Below are 17325 nucleotides of genomic sequence, written 5' to 3' on the forward strand. Positions count from 1 at the left end.
CTTGCATGCAGGCCTAGCAATAAATGAATCGACAATGTGGATGAACAAGTGAAAAAAAAAAGTAATCAAAGGTAAGAAAGAGCCATATGTAAGGTATTAAGCATCAGGTACAGAGGAGGCCTGCAAAGATTACTGAATGAAGTCCAGAGAGTGGGAAAAAAAGATAAGAAAAGCAGAGGTAGTGAATGAAAAGGAGATTGCACTGGAGGTTAAGATAAATAATGAGAAATTTTTCAAGTACATAAGAAATACAGGGGTCATTGAAGGAGACAGTTGGACCTCTAAGACACGCCAAGGGTAATTTATTGAAGAAAGAGGTAGACATTGCTTAAAAAATTAAATGAATTCCTTTCTTCGGTATTCTCTGAGGAAGATGGGGGACAGATGTTAGAAACAGACATAAATTTCCCAAGGGAAAGCAAAGAAATGCTGAAGAATAGTAAGATCATGTTACCATAAGTGATCCAGAAATTAAGACCCGCTGAAGACTTGGACAGACAGGACTTGTCAGAGGCTTAGGTAGAAAGTGTCCATAAGAGTGAGGGAATATTTGGCAGAGAAGAATTTGGGGAAAAGCACAAAAAGGAAGGGCCAGAGCCCAGGAATAAGAGTGCTTCTATGGCCTCCTAGCTGATCCAGCTTCCTTCATTCACCTTCATCCATAACTTCATTACTTATTTACTTCATTTATTCATTAAAAATGAGTTCAGTGATGGGGCAGCTAGATGGCGCAGTGGATAAAGCACCAGCCCTGGATTCAGGAGTACCTGAGTTCAAATCTGGCCTCAGACACTTAACACTTACTAGCTGTGTGACCCTGGGCAAGTCACTTAACCCCAGTTGCCTCACCAAAAAAAAAAAGAAAAAAAAGAAAAAGAAAAATGAGTTCAGTGAAAGCAATAAATATTTATTGAACACTAATCAGTCTTCGGTAGCCAAGTTGACAGGAAAAAGTAGCCAGATTATGTCAATCTGGGGAATTAAGGGTTTGATATTGCCACCAAAGCATGTTCAAGGCATTGAGATAAATCTCATTGGGGATACCAAAGCATCTAAGAATTGGTTTCTTCCCTCAAGTAGTTTGTACTCTATTGAGGGAGATAAGACATTCAGTTCTACTCAGTAAATGGAAAAAGGGTTAAGTAGAGGCCTTCCCCAAAGGAGTTTATGCTTGAGATAACTATGATATAAACGGGATTGTGATAAATGAAAGAAAAAATGGGTCAGGGAAAGTGCTCAGAGAAAGTTGAAGAAAGAATCACTTTCCTCAGGAAAATGGAGCAAGATTAGACAAGATTTCCAGAAGAAGGTGGCATCTGAGTGGGTATTTTCAAAGATAAAAGGAGTTTCAATAGGCAGAAAATTAGGAAAGAGGGAAGCCATTCCTTTGCTAGGAGGAGAATGAGAAGATAGAATGAGAAAGGGGGTGAGCTGCTAGTCCATTTTGTCTGGAAAATAGAGTGCATGCAAAGTAGCTGGACTGTATGGGGTTTCAAATGGTGGGAGAAGTAGTATTTTATACTTTCATCAGTTTATAATAGGGAGTCATAGGAAGTTTTTGAGCAGAGGAGGATTGTGAACAGAGTGATGCAATTGAGAGATTATACTGGCAGTTCTGTGAAGGATAGGTTAGCAAAAGCTTAAGTTGGGAGAAAGAAGGCCAGATGGGCAGCAATTATTGTAGGATAGATGAGAAGAAATAAGGGCCTGAACTACGCAAGTGGCAGTGTAGGTGGAAAGGAGGCGAAAAGACATTTCAGGGGGTAGAAATTCAGAATGTAATTGCTTTTTAGGGATGAGGAAGAGAAAAGGAAAGAGTCAAAGTTTCTCTAAGGATTTTAAGTCTGAGGGACTAGAAGTCTGGTAGTGACTTCAACAGAAATAGACAAGAAAAGAAGCAAGTTTAGGGGAGAAGATGAGTCTGGTTTGGGACCTAATGATTCCCCAGAATCAATATGCTGGCAGGATGTTTTGGTATAGGTTTGTGGCAAGCTGTCAAAATTTGATACCTAGAGTTCTGGAGAGAGCTTGGAAGTGAAGATATCACTATCAAAGTTGGGAATATATGAAACCATTAAGGGAAAAGTACAAACAGAAAGAGTTCCTACACTGGAAACTTGGTAGACATACATGTGTAAGGGAAGGGAAAAATACATATAAATAATATGTAGGGGGCAGCTAGGTGGCACAGTGGATAAAGCACTGGTCCTGGACTCAGGAGTACCTGAGTTCAAATCCGGCCTCAGACACTTGACACTTACTAGCTGTGTGAACCTGGGCAAGTCACTGAACCCCCATTGCCCCACAAAAGAAAAATATGTAATAAATCCAGTAAGAAGGTAAAAACCAAATTTTCTAGGAGCTAGAAGGCAGCCAGACAGTTATCTAGCACCTACTAGGTATAAGACATCATGTATGGTACATGATGATGCTACAAAGAATTTTAGTCCCTGATTTCAAGAAGCTCACAGTCTAAGGGGAGAATCAACATGCAGACAGCTATATATAAACAGGTTACAGGGTAAATTAGACACACTCCCAGAGGGAAGACATTAAGATTAATGATTAAGAAAGGCTTCTTGGGGCAGCTATGTGGTGCAGTGGATAGAGCACTGGCCCTGGATTCAGGAGGACCTGAGTTCAAATCCAGCCCCAGACCCTTGATACTTATGAGCTATGTGACCCTGGGCAAGTTACTTAACCCTCATTGCCCTGAAAAAAAAAAAAAAAGAAAGAAAGACTTCTTGCAGAAGGTAAGACTTTATTATTTGAGACTCCAAGGAAGCTAAGAAGGAGGAAGGAACTCCCAGGTTTAAAGAATAGCCAAGGAAGATGCTCAGAGTTGGGAGATTTTCAAGGAACAACAAAGAGGCCCGTGTCACTGGATTGCAGCATGCTGGGGGTGGGGAGAAGTATAAGGGGTGAGAAGACTGGAAACGTATATATGCACCAAGTTAGAGAAGGTTTTAAAAGCTATACAGAGGATTTTATATTTGATTCTGGATGTAATAGGGAGCCGTTGGAATTGATTGGATGGGGAGGGCTGTGTGTGCCATAGTCAGACTAATGTTTTAGAAAGATCAATTTGACAGTTGAATGGAGGATGATCTGGAGTGTGGAGAGACTTGAGGCAGGCAGATGCACCAGAAGGCTCTTTCAATAGTCTAAACAGGAGGTGGTGAGGGCTTGCACCTGGTTGGTGGCACTGTCAGGAGATAGAAGGAGGCATTTGAGAGATGATATGAAGATAGAAATGATAGAACCTGGCAAATAATAGAACATGGGTGGTTAGAAACAGTGAGGAATAGAGATGACACCTAGTTTGTAAGCCCAGGTGACTAGGGAAGATGATGGTATCCTATATACTAATAGAGTAAGTAGGAAGAGGAGAGGGTTTGTGAGAAATATAATGAGTTCATTTTGAGACACGTTGAGTTTAAGATGTCTCTGGGACATCCAGCAAGAAATGTCTAATGTGGGGCAGCTGGGTGGCACAGTGGATAAGAGCACTGGCCCTGGATTCACAAAAAAAAATGTCTAATACATAGTTGGAGATAGAAGACTTGAAGTCAGGAGAGAAGTTAAAATTGGACTAATAAATCTGAGAAGTGTGTGCATAGAGATTATAGTTCAATTCATGGGAGCTGATGAAATCACCATCCTCCATTTAGGTCCACCTTCATTCCAGCTGAAGAGATCTTCATTCTCCACTCAAATCTTCCTAAAGCACAGGCAAACACCTTCCAGTTTAATTAACTCCATTGGCTCCCTATTACCTTCAGGCAAATACAAAATCCTCTGTTCGCCTGTCTGGTCCTCCATGACCTTCTTACCCTTTCAGTCATCTGCCGTTATCTATATCCCCTTCACACCCTGTGATCCAGGCACACTAGCCTTCTTGCTACTGCTCCATCTTGCTATTATGCCTTGCAGAGGAACCTCATGATTCTTTGCCTTTTCAATGGATGTCTTCCCTGCCTGGGGTGCTCTCACTCTTTGCCTCTGCCTCCCGACTTTCTCTAAGAGTAATCTCAAATACTATTTTTTACATGAAGCCTTTCCCATCCTCCTCTTCTCCCAATGTCAGTATCTCCTCTCTGAGATTACCTTCCATTTATATTGTATATATCTTGTAGACAGCTGGTTATTTGCATGTTGCTTCTCCATTAGAATGTGAGCTCCTTGAATGAAAGGACCTGATTCTCCTCTCCCCCACTTTTCTTCGTGTTCCCAGAGATTGGCACACAGTAACTGCTGAATCAATGCTTGTTCACACCATCCCAGGGTATGATTCCCCTCCACTTTGAGCATAGCCTAAATGAATATACCCCACCTTTCCAATTGTCTGAGGTAGAGCAGCTACTGGTTATGGCTTTGCAAATGCCCCTCTAACTAAATGTGAGGAATATCTAAAAGTCCCTCCCCCCCCTCCACTTCCCTCACTCACATACTGGCCTCCTCTAAAGGGGAGGGGGGTTCTATTTGTGGTTAATGCTCTAAAACTACCCATAAGGTTGGTCATGGAGTTTCTGATAGGGATGGAAAGGAAGCAAGATATTCCAGGAGAAGCATAGATGGTCAGAAGAATTTGTGTGGGCAGTGATGAGTCAGTTTGTATGGGCACCAACTCACGTATCTTACTGGAAAAAAAAAACAACGAAGGAGTTGAAAAAATGCTGAGATGGCAAAATTTGTGTAGTGATACAGATGAGAAGGGCCATAAACTCAAAATGCTTAGTTAGAGGGAGCAAAGGCAGATAATTTGATTATCCAATTCAGCATAGGGACATATAAGGTAATGAAGCTAGGGACAAGAAACCCAGGCAAAATAGAGCCGAAGAAAACTACTAACCAGCTGGTTCGAAGGGGAGAGGGACATAAAATTTTAATGTCATTGGCACTGTGTTCTAGAGTTGTAAAAGAAATCAAACATTATTCTGAGCTTCGTCAATAGAGTAACTGGGAAGAAGTCAAAGGTAATTGGTCAATCACTGTAAAAAGGGAATGGTAAATAGGGGTTTGTCTAAGGTAACCAGGAGAAATGTCCAGCTAGGTTTCTTGTCCATCCAGGACTTTTCTCTTCGCTGTGTTGGGGACAATCTTTTCTGGGCATTCCTGGAGGGTTAGAGGGTAGAGGTACCTGCTTCTCTATATAGGGAGAGGCTGCATAGGGATGGGGAAAGCATTTATATGGTGCTTAATATGTGTGCTAAGTACTTTACAAATATTCCATTTGATGGGAACTGAACCTATGATTTTATTGGTAAAGGATGAAGAAACACCCTTTATCAATGCAGGCAAGCCTATTCTCTGCAACTTATAGTCATAGAAATTTTCCTAGAACAATGAAAGGTTAAGTGACTCACCTAAGGTTACACAGTCAATATAGGTCAGAGGTGACAAGTGAACCTAGATCTTGGGGGGGGAGGGTCAACTCTTGAGCCATCATGTAATGCCCATCCAACCACAAATCATTGTCAGGGCAGCAGGCATTGTTCATGCATTTGTCTCTTCCTGAGTGAATAGGGAGGTCAAAGTCTTTCTAGTGCTTAGGAATTTCATGGAGGAAACTCTACAATATTCTGAGTTTTGATGTTATAAGGACAATGTTTTCTGCATTCAAGTTCATAGGATAGCATGTTAGAGCTTAGAGAGGTCTTTGAGGTTATCTTCTCCAAATGCCTTGCTTTACAGTTGTGAGTATGTGCCAGTATGTGAGGAAACTGAGGCCCAATGATATTTAAGTGACTTTCTGAGGATCACACAGATAATATATGGCAGAGCTAGGATTTGATTCTAGTGGGAATAATATCAGCCCTAACTTCACAAGATTGTTGTGAGGATCAAGTGAGATAATGCATGTAAAGTATTTTGTAAACCTTAAATGCTTAGAAATATAAGCTATGAATTGTCCCTTTGATTCAAAATCCAAACACCATGCTGTTTTTTTTTTTTGGGGGGGGAACTTAATTGTTTATAGGGAACACCTGTTCCATTTGGCCTTGACACTAGGTGCTTATCATCTTCTTCAACAACGCCACACACCTTTGGTGAGCATACATCTTCTTTTTGAGTTTGCTTGATATAACAAACCAGAGTTGAATTGACCAAAGTTATTTTGGTTTTAGCATAGTTTAAAGAATAATGTACTAGGTATAAACCAACATCTCACACTGTACACTAGAATAAAGTCAAAATAGATACATGATTTACACATAAAGGGTGATACCATAAGCAAATTAAAGAGAGCATTAATTTATATGTCATATTTATGGACAGGGGAAGAATTTAGGACAAAATAAGATAGAGTAATACAAATTGTAAAATAGATTATATAAAAGTAAAAAAGCTTTTGAATAAACAAAACCAATGTAACCAAAATTATAAGGAAAGCAGAAAACTGGGAAAGAAGTTTTGTAACAAGTATCTCTGGTAAAGGCCTCATTTTTCAAATATATAGAGAACTGAGTCAAATTTATAAAAATACAAGTCATTCCCAAATTGGTAAATGATTAAAGGATACGAATGGGTAGTTTTTAGACAAAGAAATCAAAGCTATAGTCATAGGAAAAATGCTCCAAATAACTATTGATCAGAGAAATGTGAATTAAACAATTCTGAGGTACCACCTATCAGAGTAGGAAATATAACAAAAAAGGAAAATGTTGGATGTTGGAGGGAATGTGGAAAAACTGGAGTGCAAATCCACTGTTGGTGGAATTGTGAACTGATCCAACCATTCTGGAAAACAATTTGGAACTATGGTCAAAGGGCAATATAATTGTACATACCCTTTGATCCAGTAATACCATTGTTAGGTTTATATCCCAAAGGCATCAAAAAAAAAAAGAGAGAGAGAGAGAGAAAGACTTGTTTGTACAAAAATATTTATAGCAGTTCTTTTTGTTGTGGCTTAGAATTGTAAATCAAAGGGATTTCTATCAATTGGGGAATGGCTAAACAAGTTGTGGTATATGATGCTAACGGAATATTATTGTGCTATAGGAAATGAGATGATTTCAGATGATTTCAGATTTCAGGATGATTTCAGAAAGGCCTGGAAAGACTTATATGAACTGATTTATAGTGAAGTGAGTAGAACCAGGAGAACATTGTACACAGTGACAGCAATATTGTTCAATAAAGAACTATGAAAGACTTAAGTATTCTCAGCAATACAATAATCTAAGACAATTCCAAAGGACTAATGATGAAGCATACTACCTCCAAAGAAAGAACTGATATTGATTGATCACAAACTGAAGCATGCTGTTTTTCACTTTATTTCTTTCATGTTTTTCTTTTATTTGAGTTTTCTCATACTAATATGGTAATGTTTTACATAATTACACATGCATAACCTATATCTGGTTGTTTACTACTTCAGGAAAGGGGCAAGGGAGGGAAGGAGGGATAAAATTTGGAACTTAAAACTTTAAATAGAAATGTTTATTAAAATAAAAAAGAATAGTGCAATGGCATATGTACCTCATTGGAGAAGAATATTTAAGGACTTGTCCCAATGAAAAAAAAATTTAATAGTCAATAAAGAATAATCCTAGTGTGTGCTTGTATTTCTTTTTTGGAGGCAATTGGGGTTAAGTGACTCGTCCAGGGTCACACAGATAGTAAGTATCTGAGACTGAATTTGAATTTAGGTCTTCCTGACTCCAGGCCCTGTATTTTATCCACTGTACCACCCAGCTGCCTGGGATTCTTGTAATTTTGATGACTTGCCTTAAATTACACAACTGTACAGATGTGGTCTGCTGGAAAATATTATTTGTAAAAGCCTTTACATTCTAGTCTCATACTATAATTGCATGTATAGATTGTTCTCATAAAAATTGTGAGGGTCAATCAATCAGCAAGCATTTATTAAACACCTACTATTTTCTAGGCAATGTCAAAAAGAGCTACTATAAATGGTTTTGTATATTTGGGTCCTTTTTCTCTTTTTTGGATATCTGTGGGGTTTAGGCCTAGTAGGGGTATTGCTAGATCAAAGAATATATGTATGCTCAGTGTGGTAACTTCGGAGGCATAGTTCTAAATTGCTTTCCAGAATGACTAGACCAATTCACCAATCAGCCAATAGTTTGATAGTATACCTATTTTCCCATAGTCCGTCCAGTATTATTTTTCTCTTTTGTCTTTGCAAACCTAATGGGTATGAGGTGAAACTTAAAAATTGTTTTAATTTGCACTTCTCTAATCTGCACTAGCTGACACTGTGGATAGAGTGCTGGATCTGGAGTGAAAAAGCCCTGAGTTCAAATCCAGCCTCAGACGTTTACTTACTTAATCTCTGTCCACCTCAGTTTCCTCATCCATAAAATGGGGATAATAATAGCACCTACTTCCCAGGGTTGTCGTGAAGATATAATGAGATAATATTTGGAAAGCACTTTGTAAGCATTAAAGTGCTACATAAATACTAGCTATTCTTAGGGATAGCATTTTTACATGTGGTTGTTGATAGCTTGGATTCCTTTCTTTAAAAATTCATGTCCTTTGGCCACTTGTTTACTACAGAATGGCAAAAGCTTAGATTATCAGGAGGAAGACATCAAGTGACTAAATACATGCAGAATAAATATAGGTATTTATATAAGATATACTTAGTATGTGATATTCTATATTTTATATAATACAAATATGATTCTATATAATTCTATAGGATATATATAGCATGTCCCTAATGGCCATTGGTCCATAAACTGGGATTGATCTGCAGGGCCAAGTGAAGGAATAAGCAGCCAGAGTTAAAGGAGGTAGGCAGCACCCAACATCCCAACATCATATAATATATATATATATATATATGTGTGTGTGTGTGTGTGTGTATGTGTATGTATGTACCACATACTATATATATCACACATCACAGCATATTATATAGCAATATAATTATATATCCTATAATAATGTTATTAGATATTGTCATATATTATTTTATTGTCCTATATTATGATATATAAACGTATTATATGACTAAATAATTATATAACATGATAAATATAAGTATATACAGGATATGTATAAAGAGAACAAATTTGATGGATTATATAGGAAAATAGGCATTTGGTTTGGTAATTATTAATAGTATCTTACTTAGTTGCCTTTTTTTGAGTAATTCATAAGAAGACCTGAGATTTTTCTCATATCTTTGTTGTTTTCCCCTTTTTCAGAAGTCTTGAGGATGGATATCTTAACATCCTCAAAACTATGCTGTCTCCATCATGAACTTTGTCTGTGTCTACTTGGTCTGGTCGAGCTGCTCTTCTCACCCCCCCACCCCCCTGCTGAATTGGCATTTCCATTTCCTATTGGGAAGTCACTAAAGATTTATGAGCAGCAAAGTGACCTGATCAATTAGTGCATTGAGAGAAGACATACTTTCTGCTTTTTTAGGGAATTGTAACTTAGATGTAACAGATACCAGTAACAAAGAGTTTGAAGGAGACTTCAGCAGCTATTGAATTCTTCTTTTTATCCAAACCTAGAATTACTTCTACCAAATCCCTGACTAGTAGAGGCACCATTGAACCTCTGCTTGAGAACACCTAGTATCAGAGGGATCACAACTTTACAAGGCAGTCTATTCTACTTATAGACAGGCCTAAGTATTGGAAAATTCTCCCTTAGCCCAAATCTGAGCTTTCTAAAACTTCTCTGTTGTAGAGCGTGACTATTTTTTGGTATTGGAAGGCAATCAATAAATCAACAAGCATATTATTTACTTACTATATGCTAGGCTCTGAGTTAGACAAAATTTAAATAGGCCATCATATAAGAGAGATGTATAATATATGTATTAGTGTCATCATTCCTAGCATTTATGTAGTGCCTTAAGGTTTGCAAAGTACTTTATAAATATCTTGTTTTAACCTCACAACAACTTTGGGAGGTAGGTGCTATTAGATGAGGGAAACTGAGACTAAGGAATGCTATCACTTGCTCAGTTTACAATATAAGATAGAGACATACCAGTCACACAGCTAGTAGATATATGAGGCTGGATTTGAACTCAGGTATTTCTGACTCAAAGTCCAGTGGGCTATCAAGTGAACCATATATCAATAAAAGGCATTTTGAGAAGGGTGCATTAGAACTTTAGGTTTAGAGAAAGACTTCTTGTACAAGGTGGCATTTAAGCTGTTTTGAAAGAAACTAGATGTTTTAAGGGGAGGAGGCAAGGAGAAAGTATTTTCTAGGCATGAGAGGCAGACCTTAGGCTCAGAAGAAGAAAGAACAAGAAGGCCAGTTTGATCTTATTAAGTTAAATGTGTCATCCTACACTAGTTCCTGGGGGTACAGGTCCACAGAGTATAGAAGAAGAGTAAAAATGAAAATTTGGAAAGGTAGATTGTGAATAGTTTGTCAAAGGATTTAGAAACCAAACATAGCACTTTAGATTTGATCCTAACAGCAAAAGGATCCATCAGAGTTTCTTGAATAAGGGAGGCATGTGGTCAGACCTACATTTTAGGAAAACCATTTTAGCTGCTGCATGGAAGACAGAATGGGATAGGGTCAAATTTGGGAAGGGGGAGGGTGGGCGACCAATCAGTAGGGCAATACATTAGTCCAGGTGAGAGGTGATGAGTGTCTCAACTAGGATGGGAGATGTGTGAGCAAGGAGAAAGGGATAGATTGAGAGTTATGGAGGCAAAAAGTGCTGTATATGTTGAAGAGTAAAGATTTGAGGATAACACTGAGCTTGTGAACCAGGTGACTGGAAGAACAGTGGTGACCTTGATAGATCAGATGTTCCAAAGAGGGATAGGTATGGGGAGGGGGATGGGAAGAAAATGAGGTCCATTTTGCACCTTTTTTAAATCATAAAAGTATTTTATTAATTTCCAGTTACATGTAGAGGTAGTTTTCAACATTTATTTTTATGAGATTTCTAGTTCCAAGTTTTTCTCCCTCCCTCCCTTCCTTCTCCCCTCCCCAATACAACAAGCAATCTGATATAGGTTATATATGTACAATCACATTAAACATATTTCTGCATTAGTCATATTGTGAAAGAAGAGTAAGAACAAAAGAGAGAAACCTCAAAAAAGAAAAAAAACAAGAAAGTAGAAACAGTATGGTTCAATCTGCATCCAGATTCCACAGTTCTTTTTTCCGGATGTGGAGTGCATTTTCCATCATGAGTCCTTTGGAATTATCTTGGATTACTGTATTGCTGAGAAGACTTAAGTCTATTACAGTTGATCATCACACAATGTTGATACTATGTACAATGTTCTCCTGGTTCTGCTCATTTCACTCAGCATCAATTAATGTAAGTCTTTCCAGGTTTTTCTGAAATCCATCTGTTTATTTCCATTTTGGACATTTTTTCTCCAGACTAACCTTTCCAAATTCCCTCAGCCAATTCCTTATATAACATTCAATTCAACAAGCCTTTATTAAGCACCTATGATTTGCCAGGCATTATGCTAGTTCCTGGAGACATTTTCCCCTCCCCCCCTCCACCAGCCTGATACTTGTATTTAAGGAGCTTACATTCTGCTGTTAATATTTTCTAAATCTTTCTTTATCTTATGTCAACCCTTCATCAGCCTTCTTCCTTTGTAAATGCCCATTTGTTTTAAGATTTAACACCTAGAATTCACCTGCTATTCAATTCCTACCTGACTTTTAAAACTTCAATCCCTCCAAGTACTCCCTCTCTGCTAGTAATGGCCTTTCCTTCTCAGACCTCATATAACTCTTTGTACCACTCTTACAAAAATGTATATTCTGTTTTGTTGTAGTCACTTGTGTATGGGCCACATCTCTATAATAGATTGTAAGTCCCATAACAGCAGAAACCATGTTATATTCTAATGTTATCTCCCCCAGTGCCTAGTGCAGTGTCTACACACCATAGGTACTTATACTTGAATAAGTTGTTGAATTGAATTGACTTGACTAGCAGAAAGGAGCATGAGGTTTTTTACCTCCCTTAATCAGAGCACTATTACTGTATTAATGCAGCCTGAAATTCCATTAGCTTTTATGGCAGCCATATCATAATGATAATATCCTTCTAAATAAAAGAATTTTCAAATTCAAAGAACTCAAGCAATAGCTTCCTTCTTTTAGTCCTTTCCAGTGTCTGTGCCTGCCAAGGTCCAAAGAACACTCCCAGAGATGAGTTACCATCAAATTCAAGAATGCTGTTAACTGGCCATGGTTGCTTAGAATCTTGCAATTCACATGAAACTAGCTAAAGAATCCTCACCCTCTATTACTGAGAACTTTAATTGCTCAATTATATAACCTGAATGAACTTCAGAGTTTTGAGCTTGGCTCTGTGAAGCTCCATTAACATTTGGTCCCAAACCAATAATTATTGCTGTAAATACCGATATGCCTATAAACACTTAGGTACACAATACCAGTCAGAAATAGGGACACTTGGGTCAATAAACATTTTTTCAAAAAGAAAGTGATAGGGAAAGGGGAAGTCAGCTTATCTGTCTTCAGCCCAGCTATCTCTTCCATCCACTGTTTACCACTTATGATCCACCCACCAATTAAGTATTTGACTTATTTCTTTAAGGTCATTTTGCAAAGGAAACAATCCAAGTTGGGGCTTTGGACTAAGTTTCACATGGGAAATCCACTTTCCAACACTTCACACCCAAGTGCTCTGCACATGTCTTGGCAGAGAGAATGAGATATCTTAGACGAGGTGCTTCCCTATGGTCTGGCCAAGATGATTCACCATAACCAACTAGATTGAATAGTGCCTCGAACTACCTACCCAAGAAGTCCCTTTATCACAGGCAAAAAAATAGGGGTGGGGGTACCTTGGGGAGGGGGCATTCTGGTGCTTTACTTATAAGGATAAGATTGAAATTTACGCAGACCTCCCTAGATTCAAATTCCATCCTCAGCATTACCATCACTAAGAAGCTTTTGTTTTTGACTTAATCAAATAATATATCAGCCAAATTCTCCATCCAGCTGTCCTAAATCTAGAAAGCGGGGCAGTGAAGTGCAGCTCCAAAACCTGAAAGAAACCCCAGGTGAAAATATGGATCCTAGCTCAGGAAAACTACTTACTGCCCAAACTGCTACTCATTGGCTAATTATGGCTCTCTTTATCCAGGTTTTATTCACTCCTCATCATGCCCTCATTTCCCTCATGCCTCTCTTAACCACTTCCATATCTCTTTCTAATCATTCTCAACAGCTGTACCTAAAATCAGGCAATGACCACATAAACAAAGTAGCATTGCTAAATCTGATTATAAAACAAGGTACCATAGAAATGGCCCCTTATTTTAAAGTGAGAGCACCTTGGCTCAAATCCTGAGTTTTGCCACTTACCACCTGTGTGATCTTGACAAAGTCTCCTGGCCTCAATTTCTACTTCTGGATGACTTCTTGGATCCTTTTCAGCTCTCGCTTTATGTAGACTGATTATAAACACAATGAAACTGGTTTCTTCCTTTCATTGACAGCTCTATATATCACAGTTTTAGAGTCATTCCAGGTATATTCCCAAGGCATAAAATAAATCCTAGGCTGGAAGAGATTTTCAGAATTTATCATGCCTCTTTGTCCCACCTTCTAAATTTCCTTCAGAGAGAAATAGCTTAGGAAGAAGTAGAATATTCTCTACTTTTAACTTAAAGGGGGGGCGGGTCCATAGTCTTTTCTGGATGCCCATCCTAATTTGAAAGCTATTCTGGTCAGGAAATTCTTCCCTAAGTAGGAATGCAATCTTATTTATGTCTTTCTGCACAGTAGGATGTCTAGTTTAGTCATTCCTTGAGGATTAACCTGTGGAAAAAGGAAAGATCATTTCCCACTCCCATGGCCTTTCTTGTCATGACTTCTCACATGAGAATAGCACATCCCTAATGACCACTGGTCCATAAACTGGGATTGAGCTTCAGGGCTAAGTGAAGGAATAAGCAGCCAGAGTTATAGGAGTTAGGAGGCACCCAGCTCTCAGGTGAAGGAGGAATGAAAACAAAGTCTATGATATATTGTGGGAGAAATTTTCCCATGAAGTCGCTTATATGGAGCAGGTTTGGCTAAATGAATTTCCTTGTCTTATTTTCCCATGCTCTTTTGGGTGTCTAAGGTCTTATTCAAGAAGCTTTGGCCTTGATTGCTAGATATCAGCTCTAGTAATAGGAGAATTGCAATTAAATTCAATGAACATTTTTTATTAAACACATATTATATGCAAGGCACTGTCCCAGGTACTAGGGATAAAACAGAACAAAACAAAACAAATAAAAGTTCCTGCCTTCAAGGAGCTTGGGACATATATGTAAATAGAAAAGTAACTAATTCAGTGACTTCTATGTTCAAATCACTTTTCTAGGTGCTAAGAGACATGGAAAAAGAACTGACTGTTCTTTAGATGCTACTGTCTCCTGAAGTTCAAACAGAAATAAAGACAAGACATTTCTGAAATTATAATTTCATTTGGATCCCCAAGTAGAGTAACAGCTCTTCAAAGACTAGGAATGATTTTCATTATTGTCTTTGGGTAGAACAGCTATCTTGGGGAATTTGTCTCTGGAGTAGAGGTTTGCTCAGGATCAACCAACTAGTAGATGTCAGAGGTATGACTCGAAACCAGCCACTCACCTTGCCAATGGAAAATGTTTAATAAAGGATTGTTGAAACGCAATCCAGTGGGGAAATAGGATTTGATTTGAACATCTTTTCAGGAGCAAAGCTACAAAATCTAGTATGGAATATCAAAATCATTACACCAGGTTTTGAGTTTAGGGTTCATACTTTCAATGATGACAATTAGAAAGTTTATGTGAGTAAAATCAAGGAGACTAAGTGTCCCTCTTACTGTAGTCAGAGATCACAGAAGCATGTACATGCATGTGTGTGTGTGTGTGCATATGCAATGTGTATGTAGGGAGGGAAAGAGAGAGAGGAAGAGAGAGAGATGAATAAAAATAGAAATAAGAAAATCAGATTAATTTTGAGACAGTTTCAGCTATGGTAGACTATTTTTTGAAGAAGGCACTTTGCAAACCAAATTATGTACAATTCAACAAATATGTCTATGACTACTACTTCAAGTGATTATGGAATGCAAAAAGAATACCCCTCCCTTCCCCAATTTTTCTTTCTTTCTTTCTTTCTTTTTTTTTTGCTTTTTTTACTCTGAATTTTTGATGATTTGTCTTGGTGTAATTATTTTTTCCATATTTTAATTTTTAAAAAATTACATTCAATGATACATTTTATCTGTATACAACAGCTATGGAGGGTGTGAGGAGAGTTCCCCAAACCCTCGGAATCCCCTCCAGTTTGAATCCTCCCTAGTGATAAAGAGTAACAACCCAAAACACTGACTGTATCTGATAATACATGCAACATTCTGTTCCAGGGGTTCACCACTTCTCTGTCATGAGAGAAGTATATTTCATTACATGTTCTCCATGAGCTTTTCTATTCTTTCTTTTTTTTTAAGTGAAATACACTTTTTCTCAATCTACAAGCATCTACTCTTCCTCCCACCTATCTCTCCCTCCCCACACCGGGAAAGAAAAAAGAAAAAAAGCCCTCTGAAAAAAATTTGCATAGTCAAGCAAAACACATTCCCATTTTTTCTATGTCCAAAAATGTGTGTTTTATACTACATATCTTGTCCATCACTTCTATCATGAGGGAGGTAATATTCTAAACCATTGGTCTAGAATCATGGGTGATCACTGTATTGATCAGAATTCCTAAGTTTTTTGAAATTAATCTTTTTTGTAAAAATTTTAATACCATAAATTGTTCCATTTCTGCTCACTATACTCTGCATAAGTTCAAAGTAAGGTCCAAATGATACCTACTCCCTGTGCCTCTTCCTCATCTGTCTGTTGTGCCTGTTGATTTTGTGAGACAAGAAGCACTTCCCCCATCCCATTCTTTCCCTTTTCCCCTTAGTATCCTTTCCCTGTCCCTTTCTTTAAGATTATCAAAACCTAAAGAAAAATTACTCCCATTCCTTCTGTTTTATTTGATTCCCTCTATGACCTTTGTTGACATAATGGTTCTTGGAAGATGCTTTTATTACTCTCTCACCCCACTCCCATTAGAAGGCAAACACTTCATCTCTCTAAAGTGTTTTTTTTTTTCCTGATTGATTGCTTATATTTACCTTTCATGTTTCTCCTGATTCCTGTGTTTATATTTCAAAGTTTCTACTAGCTCTGTTCTTTTCATCAGGAATGTTAAGCAAGCTTCTATTTCATTACAGACCCATACCAGACCCATTCTACCTCTTATTCCCTCCTCCTCCTCTTATAGTACTCAGCTTTTCTGGGAAAAGTTGCTTATAAGTCTGTTATCTTTTGCCTTTTGAATATCATATTTCATACTAATTCTTTATTGTGGTAGCTAATATATCTTGCTTGATTCTGACAGTGGTTCTTCAATACATAAATTCTTTCTTTATAATTGATTGCAAGATTTTTCTTTAACCTGGCAGCTTCAAATTTTTGCTGTAATGTTTCTGAGAGATTTCATTTTTAGATTTTTATCAGGAGGTGACTGTTGAAATTTCTTGTTTCTTTTCTTTTTTCTTTGCTTTGCCATCTAGTCCTGAAAGGTCTGGGCAGTTTTATTTTCTGATTTCTTGAAATATGCTATCCAGGTTCATTTTTGGATAATGACTTTCAGGTAGTCCAATGATTCTTCTTTTTTTTAGGTAACTAGAATTTTATTTTCCAAATTACATGTAAAAGCAAATTTTGACATCATTTTTAAAAAAACTTTGTGTTCCAACTTCTCTTCCTCCCTCCCTTCCCACCCCCACCCCAAGAACTCAAACAATTCAATATAAATTATACATGAGTAGTCATGGGAAACAATTCTGCTTTAGCCAGGTTGTGAGACAAAACAGATAAAAACAAAACTTCAGATTAAGGAATTGTCAAAAAAAAAATGTGTTTCAGTCTGTTTTCAGATACCATCAGTTCTTTCTCTGTAGATGGACTGCAATTTTCATAAGTTCTTCAGTTATATTGGATCATCGCCTTGCTGAAAATAACCATGTTCTTCCCAGCAGATCATCTTACACTAATGCTGTTATTTTGTATATAGTACATTTCTCTCTGCTTCAATTCATGTAGGTCTTTCCAGGTTTTTCTGATAGCATCCTGTTCATCATAATTTTTATATAGTACCTTGAAGTTGACAGAGAATTTTCTTCACAATAGCCCAGCAGAATAGGTACCATAAGTTTTGACCTTGTAGTCAATCATCATAACTATCTCCCTCTATCCCATTCCCTTCCAATGATATTTACTCTATTGTCTATCTTATTTGCCCTATTCCTCCTCAAAA

Source organism: Dromiciops gliroides, chromosome 4, assembly GCF_019393635.1.
Source record: "Dromiciops gliroides isolate mDroGli1 chromosome 4, mDroGli1.pri, whole genome shotgun sequence".
In the NCBI taxonomy this organism is placed as follows: Eukaryota; Metazoa; Chordata; class Mammalia; order Microbiotheria; family Microbiotheriidae; genus Dromiciops; species Dromiciops gliroides.